Genomic DNA, 12,073 nt, shown 5'->3' with positions numbered 1-12,073 from the left:
CCCTCAAGTATGACATCCATACATATGCTTCCACTGGTGTTTCGGTAGACAGAGAAGCTCTGGGAAGAACTGGTAACATTGGGACATTCCCATGGCAATAGAAAGTACAAGCGCACACTCTGTAGACACTTTTGGAGACACTCCAAAATGACATACAGAGGAATGCAGACCTGAAAAAATATAGAAGCTTCATTTCCAGTAGAGGAAGTGCCTAGTGCCCTTTCAGAACTGTGAGATTACCGTAATAAAAATGAGGTTCTACTAACTGAAATAATATGGTGTGTTCATCACAAAAAAGGGAACACCAGCAATTTAAGATATAACAGACAACACACACAGGAACAGGGCATGGCATCAAGGTCTAGGGAAAATTGTCCTCTTAGAAATGCCATGGAATTGCTTACACCAAATACTCTAAAGTTTTCATAAATCCAATCCCTATAAGTCTATACTACATACCTGCTAGTACTTGAAGAGTAGAGAAAAAGAAGTATAGTAAAAAAAAAAACAGGAAGTGCCATTTTCTGTTCCAAAGTGATTGAAGGCCCAAAAAATAAGCTTTCAAACAACTAGACGGCAAAACGCTAAAAGAGAAAACACTGAAAATGGAAGTGAGGAAAACACTGATGAACAGCAGGGCCTCTGAATAACAAAAGGCAGAATACCAGAAAAGGGTAAGAGAAAGTCTAAAGAAGAACCCAATAATGACAGAAAACTCAATGGGTGAGATAATAACTGGGCTAAAGTCAGTCCTAAGCAGACTACATAATGCAGAGGGACTCGTGAATGACTGTGATGACAGGGGAACAGAAAACAATCGATCAGAAGAAGACACAGAAAAGCAAGTGCAAACCAACGCAAACATCGATGTTGAATCATGGGTTAAGACAAAGCAGGAAATAATAGGACTCATAGAATTCCCAAATGGAAAAACAAGAGAAAAAATAAAAATTCTGAAAAGGAATATGTACAAAAATCAGAATGAAACTTTCTGAAAGCCAAGAAAGGATCATCTATACGAATTCAGGAAGTAAACAGCGTCCAAAAGAGGTGGAATACCAATAGACAAACAAGCTGCTGTAGAATTCAAATAAACAAATTTCATGATCATCCCAGTGATGTAAAATGCACCTTGAGGAAAGCAACTTAGTCACAACAGAACCTCCAGAGGGGTTTCAGCTGATATCTCGGCAGAAATTTTGCTGCAGTGGAGAAGTGCGAGGACATAGACCATATCCTGAATTAGAAAAAGCTGCAATCTAGGGTACCCTATGCCAAATGACCGCCGTTAATAACAATGGCAGAGCTAGGGAATTTCAATGACCGTCAAACCTTAAAGAATTCAGCAGTTTGATACTGATCCTAAAACAAAAATTGAGAATCCTTACCCGAGTAGAAAAGTAGCATGATGAAATGGAAATAACAAAACCATTATTGCAAATGCAAGAAGAGCCTGAGTTGCAAAGAAGTAAGAAGAAGAAGGCAAGGAGGACATCAAAATCCTAAAGATGGGAGAGGGTAGCAGGAAATCATAGGTGATTTTAAGCACTATCTTAAGTGAATCAGCTTACATGACTGTCTGTCTGAAGCAAAAGGAGAGATGCATGGCCTAATGTGTTTGCAAAACAAACAAACAATCAGACAAACAAACAAAGACCAAAAGATTACAGTTGGCTGACATATACCAAACAAACATGACTATTAAAAACAAAATACTCAAAGTGATGTCAAGGATCATTCATCACGCAATGACCCAGTATCGCGGCTAGCATGTACTCAAAACACTTGTATTCAGAACACAGACACGTGCATTAGTATTCATAGATACAGATCCAGAAGTGCATATCTTGACCCAAACCAAATGACGGTTTTCAACAACAGTGGGTCATAGAAAGGTATATAGACTTACAAGAATTCCAACAGGATGAATGACTGCTATATTCTAACCTAGGTAGAGAAGAAATGGCATAAGCCTATAACAAAGACAAGTAGCTCTGCAAAACTGTACTAAGAGCAAAAGAGACATACAGGAAGGTGCACGTTGGGATTTGTTTCATTTCTAGGAATTTCAGCCCCCATGAAAAAAACGGATTCATATTCTGAGAGCGTGGGTGTTTCAGCAGAAAGCAACAGACGGATATGTATTCTGGGTGAATGGATATTACACAAACATGAGTTTCCTTGAGTGGGTCTCTGTGTACTTTGAACTGTTAGAAATTTTAAAGAGGTGTGAATCCATAAACTGAACATGGACACACTTCCCTCCATTTTTACTGTGTATACAGATCTGAAAAAAAGGAAAGAGGGAAGAGAAAAGACCATGGGACCCTTGTTGATATAATCACATTTCACTTAGGAACCTCTCGTCTAAAGCAGCCTCTCCCCCAACACTGACTTAATGCATCAACCACTGTGAATCTCACTTACCGGTTGGATTCCAGGTAGAATGTTCGTGTGTACCTTGAGGCTTGTTGCGGCTGGTGGATCCAATGTAACTGGGCAGAATTCTGTTGGTGGATCTGTGTGATGGAGGGGCTGCCACCCTATGTGGAGATTGGCTTAAGTCTTTGTTTCGGGAAGCTGTGTAAGTTGGAGATACTGTTGCTGCCCAAAGACCTGAGTTCATGGGTCAGTTTCCAGAATCTGAAAGGGCATACAGTGGAAGAACTACCTGTCATCAGATTAATGCTGAGGCTCCGAGGTACGTTCAGACTTGCCCATTCTTGTTGACGTCGACTTTATGGGAGACACGAAGAGAAGTTGGAAGAAAAGCTGGCTGCATGGACTGAGGAGACGTGCGAACACATTGATGAGAGTTGTTCTGCTACAGTGAAGAATATAGTCATGGAGACATCTCTAGAGCATACCAGGGTCGAAAGAAATTCATGAGAGCTACTGAAAAACGCTGATACTGGCAGAAACATACTGAGTGTGAACTTGTACTTGAGAAATTTACTCGATTCTCTGCTCCAAGAATGGGTCCATTATTACTGATGTCTAAAAGAGAAGAGATGGCAGAGGTGATAAAACCGCTCATGTTATTGGAAGAGTTCATGAGAATCCACACATCCCAAGGGGCATTTATGAATCTTTCAGACCAAAATGCACCAAGCCCAAGTAAGCTGATTCCCAGGTTTGTGCCTAGCTAACAATCACATGCTCTTCCCTCCACTCCACTCAGGCAACCATTTCAAAGGATCAGAACCTGAGCTGCAATGTATCCAGTATTAGGAGAGCAAGCCCCTCCTAGAATCAGAGTACCTCCTCTTTCACACTCGGTAAACAGTGAACTCATTAGAGGTCAAATACTCTCGACTAAAATAGATAGGAATTGAACACTTAGCTCACACAAAGGAATGATGACCTTGCCGTAGATTCAGGAAATGCTGGGATTATGTATTCTCTGGGCTGAAAGGAGTGTGGTAAGTGAGTGGAATATTTGACTGAACTTGAACATGTATTAGGCCTCAGTTTTTCAAGACAGTACAGGAAAATATTAGAAGTCAGATATTGAACTGAACAGTAAAAGTCGCCAAACACATTAAAGACACAGGTTATGTGGACCGTCTTTCCCTTCAGTCAAGCCCCGGGTCCACTATATCTTGGATATGCAGACTTGGTTGTGTTAAATTGCTTTACCCAACACGATCAGATGATTAAGAGTTCTCATCACTGATAGAAGAACACCTGGCTCTCTATAGCCTAGCACAGCTACAGCAGGGTTATCAAAGTTTAATGCCACTAGGTGCTTTTGGAATCAAGCCTAAATATATATATTCTGTGCAGATTTTCTTGTATATTCCTAGAGAGGAACGTTACCCCTTGAAACGCTAACATTGCCTAGTATGTGTCATTGGGAGTAAAGGGCACAAGGTGCACAAGGGAAACATAGGTTGGGGGTTATTTCATGGTTCCAATAGGTATTTAATGGTTAATATTGTTGTTGGATGCTTAAAGAGAAAAGAGTTGGCATGTCCCCTTCAAACTTTTGGACTGCTATTTTACATTGAGTCTGCCTGGTTTTTCCTTAGAGCTGACAAAATGTTACAAAAATTGACAAGTCTGGATTCTAGGTTGATGAGGTAATTTTCAAAAACTAACTTCACTTTCATATAAATCCCAAAAAACGTAAATTAATACTATTAACCTTCTAAAAGACTGCAACTGCCTTGTCAACATAATGTCAAAGCTGGAGTCATCGGACAATCCCTCCGACCATGGCTGTAAAGAAAACGGAGCTAAACAAATATCCAATTTCTGTGAATTATTTGTGAAAAGTGTTGATTTATTGATGTTCAGTAGGCAGAGAACCAGTGCAAACTGCTCTCACTAGCTCCCATACACAAAAGGTTGTAAACATCCACTCACACAGGCCTTGGCAGAGGACACTTGCTTAGAGTGGTCTGTTACTTCCAAAGACAGGATGAGGCCTCAAAAAACCGGAAGCAGGAAATGGCAAATTTGAGAATGGAAACCAGTGCAGGATCTGACCTCTGGTAATGGAGCATCAAAAGTGAAATTCTGTTTTCCTTGGAAGCACACTCTCAAGCGGGCAGCAGGCACGGGATTGAAGGTGATGCGCTGAGTGTTAGAAGACTGCACAGCAGATGCTTGGCTGACTGAACTCAAAGAAATCAGCTCAAAATATCCCCACAATTGAATCTGAGACCAAGATCCGAGCTGCCAAATCTGAGCTAGCAGAGGCAGCGGTAAAAGAGGAATAGGGCTACGGATGATGGCACACGCAGAACTCAGGGACTTAGAGTGCGTTGTGGGTATTGGTGGGTACTTTCAAGAGAGCAAAAATAACTGTGATCTCAGTGATTCAGAAACCGCACTGGCGCGTGAGGTTGAGTTTATCGATATGTCCTATGGCCACATCCACTGCATCGGCAGGACCAGTGTCCAATTTGACATTTTGCCAATAGAGCACGTGTGGGGCTCAATCAGAGGTATCATGCATCTGGACTGAGGGTTTCAGTGGTCGTTGGGTTTGAAATCAGTATTAAATAGTTAGGATCTGCTACATTCATAACCTGGATTGGGAATACAGTCTGGTTTGAGGCAGGGGATGCGGAACAGCTCTGTGGTTGCCTTAGTGAACCCATGACTCAAGTATGAGAGAACTAGGAAGAGTGCTCAAAGTCCACAGCATGAGAAGATGAAGCATTTCTTACAGCATTATCACCCAAATGCGGAAGCTATATTTTGGATGACACTGACAGAGTACTTCACAGAGGACACATAGGTCGGTCTGCGGGATCATCCCAGCAGGCCCTGAAGTGTGACATCCATACATATGCTTCCACTGGTGTTTCTGTAGACAAAGAAGTTCTGGGAAGAACTGGTAACATTGGGACATTCCCATGGCAGTAGGAAGTACAAGCGCACTCTCTGTTGGCTGTTTTGGAGACACTTCAAAATGACATACAGAAGAATGCAGAGCTGAAAACCTATAGAAGCTTCATTTCCACTAGAGGAAGTGCCCTGTGCCCTTTCAGAATTGTGAGATTAGTGTAATAAAAACGAGGTTTTACTAACTGAAACATTATGGTGTGTTCATCAAATCAAAGGCAACACCAGGATGTAGAGATATACCAGACAACACACACAGGAACAGGGCATGGCATCAAGGTCTAGGGAAAATTATCCACACAAAAATACCATGTAATTGTGTACACCAATGAGTCTAAAGTTTACACTTAACCAAGCCCTATAAGTCTATGTTAGATACATTATAGTACTTGAACCATGATTATTAAAAACAAAATACTCAAAGTGATGTCAAGGATCATTCAGCACGCATCGACCCAGTATCGCGGCTAGTATGTACTCAACACACTAGTATTCAGAAAACAGATGCGTGCATTAATATTCATACATACTGATCCAGAAGTGCATATCGTGACCCAACACAAATGACGGTTTTAATAAGTGTGGTTCATAGAACGGGATATAGATTTATTTGTCTTCCAACAGAATGAATGAAGGCCATATTCTACGCTTCGTAGGGAAGAAATGGCATAAGCCTATAACAAAGACAACTAGCTCTGCGAAATTGTACAAAGTGCAAAAGAGACAGACAGGAAAGTGCACGTAAGGATTGGTTTCATTTCTAGGAATTTCAGCCCCCAGGAAATAAAATGGATCCATGTTCTGAGAGTGTGGGTGATTCAGCAGAAAGCAACAGACGGATATGTAATCTGGGTGAAAGGATATTACACAAACATGAGTTTCCTTGAGTGGGTCTCTGTGTACTGTGAACTGTTAGAAAGTTTAAAGAGGTGTGAATCCATAAACTGAACATGGACACACTTCCATCCGTTTGAACTGTGTATACAGATCTGAACAAAAGGAAAGAGGGAAGAGAAAAGGACCATGGGACCCTTCTGGATACAATCACATTTCACTAAGGAAACTCTCGTCTAATGCAGCATCACCCCCAACAAGGAATTGATGCATCAAACACTGGGGATGGCAGTTACCAGCTGGATTCCAGGTGGAATGTTGGTGTGTACCACTAGGCTTGTTGCAGCTGGTGGATCCAAGGTAACTGGGCAGAATTCTGTGGGTGGATCAGTTTGATGGTGGGTCTGCTGCCCTATGTGGAGATTGGCTTAGGTCTTTTGTTCGGGTAGCTGAGTAAGTTAGAGATAATGCTGCTGCCCACAGACTTGAGATCACGGGTCAGTTTCCAGAATCTGAAAGGGCAGACAGTGGAAGATCTGCCTGTCATCAGCTTACTGGTGAGGCTCTGAGGTGTTTTCAGACTTGCCCAGTCCTGTTGACATCGACTTTATTGGAGACATGAAGAGAAGCTGGCAGAAAAACTGGCTGCATGGATTGAGGAGATGTGCGAACACATTGATGAGAGTTGTTCTGTGACAGTGGAGAATATCGGCATGGAGACATCTCTAGTGGATACCAAGCTCGAAAGACATTCATGAGACCTTCTGAACATCGGTGATACTGGCAGAAACTTACGGAGTGTCAACGTGCCCTTGAGAAAGTTCCTCGATTCTCAGGTCCAAGAATGGGTCCAAGATTCCTGACGTCTAAAAGAGAAGAGGTGGCAGAGATGGTAAAAGTGCTCATGTTCTTGGAAGAGGTCGTGAGAATCCACACATCCCAACGGGCATTTACGAATCATTCAGACCGAAATGCACCAAGCCCAGGTAAGACTATTCCCACGTTTGTGGCGAGCTATCAATCACATGCTCTTCCCTCCACTGCACTCAGGCATCCATTTCAAAGTATCAGAACCTGAGCTGCAATGAATCCATTAGGAGGAGAGCAAGCCCCTACTAGAATCAGAGTTCCTCCTCCTACACACTCGGTGAACAACAGTGAACTCCTTAAAAGTCAAATACTCTCGACTAAAATACAGAGGAATTGAATACTTAGGTCACACAAAGAAATGATGACCTTCCCCTAGATTCAGGAAATGCTGGGTTTATGTATTCTTTGGGCTGAAAGGAGTGTGGGAAGTGAGGGGAATCTTTGAATGAACTTGAATAAGTATTAGGCCTCAGTTTTTCAATACAGTACAGGAAAACATTAGAAGTCAGATTGTGAGCTAAAATGTAAATGTCGCCAAACACATTAAAGACAAATGTTTTGTGGACCGTCTTCCCTTCCATCATTCCCCGGGTTCAGTATATCTTGGAGGTGCAGTCTTTGCTGTGTTAAATTACTTTACCCAACATGATCGTATGATTAAGCCTTCTCAGCACTGATAGAAGAACACCTGGTTCTAAATAGCCTAGCATAGCTGCAGCAGGTTTCTCATAGTTAAATGCCTCTAGGTGTTTTTGGAATCAAGCCTAAATATGTATATTCTGTTTAGATTTTCTTGTATATTCCTAGAGAATAATGTTACCCCTTGAAATGCCAACATTGCCTAGTATGTGTCATTGGGGGTAAAGGGCACCACATGCACAAGGGAAACCCAGTTTGGGGGTTATTTCATGGTTCCAATAGGTATTTCATTGTTCCTTTTGTTGTTGGAGGCTTCAAGAGAAGAGTTGGCATGTCCCCTTCAAGATTTTGGACTGCTATTTTGCATTGAGACTCTCTGTTTTTTTTCTTAGAGCTGATAAAATGTTACAGAAATTGTCAAGTCTGGCTTTTGGTTGATTTGGTAATTTTCAAAAACTATCTTCACTTTCATATAAATCCCACAACAAGTAAATCGATAATATTAACCTTCTAAAAGACTGCAACTGCCTTATCAACATAATGTCAAAGCTGGTGTCTTCGGACAAACCCTCCGAACATGGCTGTAAAGAAAACGGAGCTAAACTAATATCCAATTTCTGTGAATTATTTGTTGAAAGTGTTGATTTATCGATGCCCAGTAGGAAGAGAACCAGTGCAAACTGCTCTCACTTGCTCCCATACACAAAACTTTGTAAAAATGCAATCAGCCTTCCCTTGGCACAGGACACTTGGGGAAGAGTGGTCTGTTATTTTCAAAGACAGGATGAGGCCTCAGAAAACCTGGAAGCAGGAAAAGGTAAAGGAGAGAATGGAAAAGAGTGCAGGGTCGGACCTGTGGTAATGGAGAACCAAAGGTGTAACTCTGTTATCCTTGGAAGCAAACTCTCAAGCGGGCAGCAGGCATGGGATTGAAGGTGATGCGCTGAGTATTAGCAGAGTGCACAGCAGATGCTTGGCTGACAGAACTCAAGGAAATCAGCTCAAAATATCCCCACAATTGAATCTGAGACCAAGATCCGAGCTGCCAAATCTGAGCTAGCAGAGGCAGTGGAAAAAGATGGATAGGGCTACGGATGATGGCTCTCACAGAACTCAGGGATCTAGAGTGCGTTGTGGGTTTTGGTGGGTACTTTCAAGACAGCAAATATAAATGTGACCTCAATGAGACAGCAACCGCACTGGCTCGTGAGGTTGAGTTTATCGATGTGTCCTATGGCCACATCCACTGCATCTGCAGGTCCAGGGTCCAATTTGACTTATTGACAATAGAGCACCTGTGGGGCTCAATCAGACGAATCATGTATCTGGTCTGAGTGTTCCAGGGGGCGTTGGGTTTGAAATCAGTATTAAAAGATTTAGGATCCGCTACGTTCTTAACCTGGATTTGGATTACTGTCTGGTTTGAGGCAGAGGATGCGGAACAGCTCTGTGGTTGCCTTCGTGAACGCATGACTCAAGCATGAGAGAACTAGGAAGAGTGGTCAAAGTCCACAGCATGAGAAGATGAAGCATTTCTTACAGCATTATCACCCAAATGCAGATGCTACATTTTGGACGGTACTGACATTGTACTGCACCGAGGACACATAGGTCGGTCTGCGGGATCATCCCAGCAGGCCCTGAATTGTGACATCCATACATATGCTTACACTGGTGTTTCTGTAGACAGAGAAGCTCTGGGAAGAACTGGTAACATTGGGACATTCCCATGGCAGTAGAAAGTACAAGCGCACTCTCTGTTGGCTGTTTTGGAGACAATTCAAAATGACATACAGAAGAATGCAGAGCTGAAAACCTATAGAAGCTTCATTTCCACTAGAGGAAGTGCCCTGTGCCCTTTCAGAATTGTGAGATTAGTCTAATAAAAAAGAGGTTTTACTAACTGAAACATTATGGTGTGTTCATCACATCAAAGGCAACACCAGGATTTAGAGATATACCAGAAAACACACACAGGAACAGGGCATGGCATCAAGGTCTAGGGAAAATTATCCACACAAAAATACCATGTAATTGTGTACACCAATTAGTCTAAATTTTTCACTTAACCAAGCCCTATAAGTCTATGTTAGATACATAATAGTACTTGAACTGTAGTGTAAAGAAGAAGAATAAAAGAAACAGGAAGTACCATTTTCAGTTCCAAAGAGATTGAAGGCCCAAAAAAAAAAATTTTCAAACAACAAGATGGCAAAGCGTTACCAGAGCAAGCTCTGAAATTGGATGTGAGGAAAACACTGATGAACAACAGTGCCTCAGAATCACAAAAGGCAGAATACCAGAAAAGGGGAAGAGAAACTCTAAAGATGAACAAAATAATATCAGAAAACTCAATGGATGAGATAAAAACTGGGCTAAAGTCAATCCTAAGCAGACTATATAATGCAGAGGGACTCGAGAATGACTGTGAGGACAGGGGAAAAGAAATCCCTCGACCAGAAGAAGACACAGAAAAGCAAAAGCAAACCAACGCTAACAACACTGTTGAATCCTGGATTAAGAAAAAGCAGGTAAGAAAAGGACTCTTAGGATTCCCAAATGGAAAAGCAATAGATAAAATAACAAATAATGAAAAGGAATTTATAGAAAAATCAGAAAGAAACTTGTGAAAGCCAAGAAAGTAACATCTATACGAATTCAGGAAGTATACATCATCCAAAAGTGGTGGAATACAAATAGACCAACAAGCAGCTGTAGAATTCAAGTAAAAAAAGTTCATGATCATCCCAGTGATGTAAAATGCACCTCGAGGAAAGCAACTTAGTCACAAACGAACATCCAGTGGGGTTTCAGCTGATATCTCGGCAGAAATTTTGCAGCACTGGGAGGAGTGCCAGGACATAGACCATATCCTGAATGAGAAGAAGCTGCAATCTAGGGTAGCCTATGCCAAATGACCGCCGTTTATAACAACGGCAGAGCTAGGGAAATTCACTGACCGGCAAACCTGAAAAGAATTCAGCAGTTTGAGACTGATCGTAAAACAAAAATTGAGAATCCTACCCTGAGTAGAAAAGTAGCAAGATGAAGTCGAAATATCAAAACCATTATTGCAAATGCAAGAAGAGCCTGAGTTGCAAAGAAGTAAGAAGAAGAAGGCAAGTAGGACATCAAAATCCTAAAGATGGGAGAGGGTAGCAGGATATCATAGGTGATTTTAAGCACTATCTTAAGTGAATCAGCTTACATGACTGTCTGAAGCAAAAGGAGAGATGCATGGCCTAATGTGTTTGCAAAACATACAAACAATCAGACAAACAAACAAACACCAAAAGTTTAAAGTTGGCTGAAATATACCAAAAAAACATTAATATTGTAAACACTATACTCAAAGTGATGTCAAGGATCATTCAGCACGCATCGACCCAATATCGCGGCTAGCATATACTCAACACACTAGTATTCAGAAAACAGATGCGTTCATTACTCTTCATAGATACTGATCCAGAAGTGCATATCGTGACCCAACACAAATGTCGGTTTTGAATAAGTGTGGGTCATAGAACGGGATACAGTCTTATATGTCTTCCAACAGAATGAATGAATGCCATATTCTACGCTTTGTAGGAAAGAAATGGCATAAGCCTATAACAAAGACAAGTAGCTCTGCGAAATTGTACAAAGTGCAAAAGAGACAGACAGGAAAGTGCACGTTGGGATTGGTTTCATTTCTAGGAATTTCAGCCCCATGAAACAAATGGATACATGTTCTGAGAGTGTGGGTGATTCAGCAGAAAGCAACACACGGATATGTAATCTGGGTGAATGGATATTACACAAACATGAGTATCCTTGAGTGGGTCTCTGTGTACTGTGAAATGTTAGAAAGTTTAAAGAGGTGTGAATGCATAAACTTAACATGGACACACTTCCCTCCGTTTTTACTGTATATACAGATCTGAACAAAAGGAAAGAGGGAAGAGAAAAGGACCATGGGACCCTTCTGGATAGAATCACATTTCCTTTAGGAAACTCTCGTCTAATGCAGCATCACCCCCAAAATGGACTTGATGCATCAACCAATGGGGATGGCAGTTACCGGTTGGATTCCAGGTGGAATGTTGGTGTGTACCACTAGGCTTGTTGCGGCTGGTGGATCCAAGGTAACGGCAGAATTCTGTGGGTGGATCAGATTGATGGTGGGTCTGCTGCCCTATGTGGAGATTGGCTTAGGTCTTTTTTTCGGGTAGCTGAGTAAGTTCGAGATAACGCTGCTGCCCACAGACTTGAGATCACGGGTCAGAATCCAGAATCTGAAAGGGCAGACAGTGGAAGATCTGCCTGTCATCAGCTTACTGGTTAGGCTCCGAGGTTTTTTCAGACTTGCCCAGTCCTGTTGACATCGACTTTATTG

Source organism: Camelus bactrianus, chromosome 36 (assembly GCF_048773025.1).
Source record: "Camelus bactrianus isolate YW-2024 breed Bactrian camel chromosome 36, ASM4877302v1, whole genome shotgun sequence".
Lineage (NCBI taxonomy): Eukaryota > Metazoa > Chordata > Mammalia > Artiodactyla > Camelidae > Camelus > Camelus bactrianus.
The sequence above is the reverse complement of the archived record's forward strand: the minus strand, read 5'-3'. Positions refer to the sequence as shown.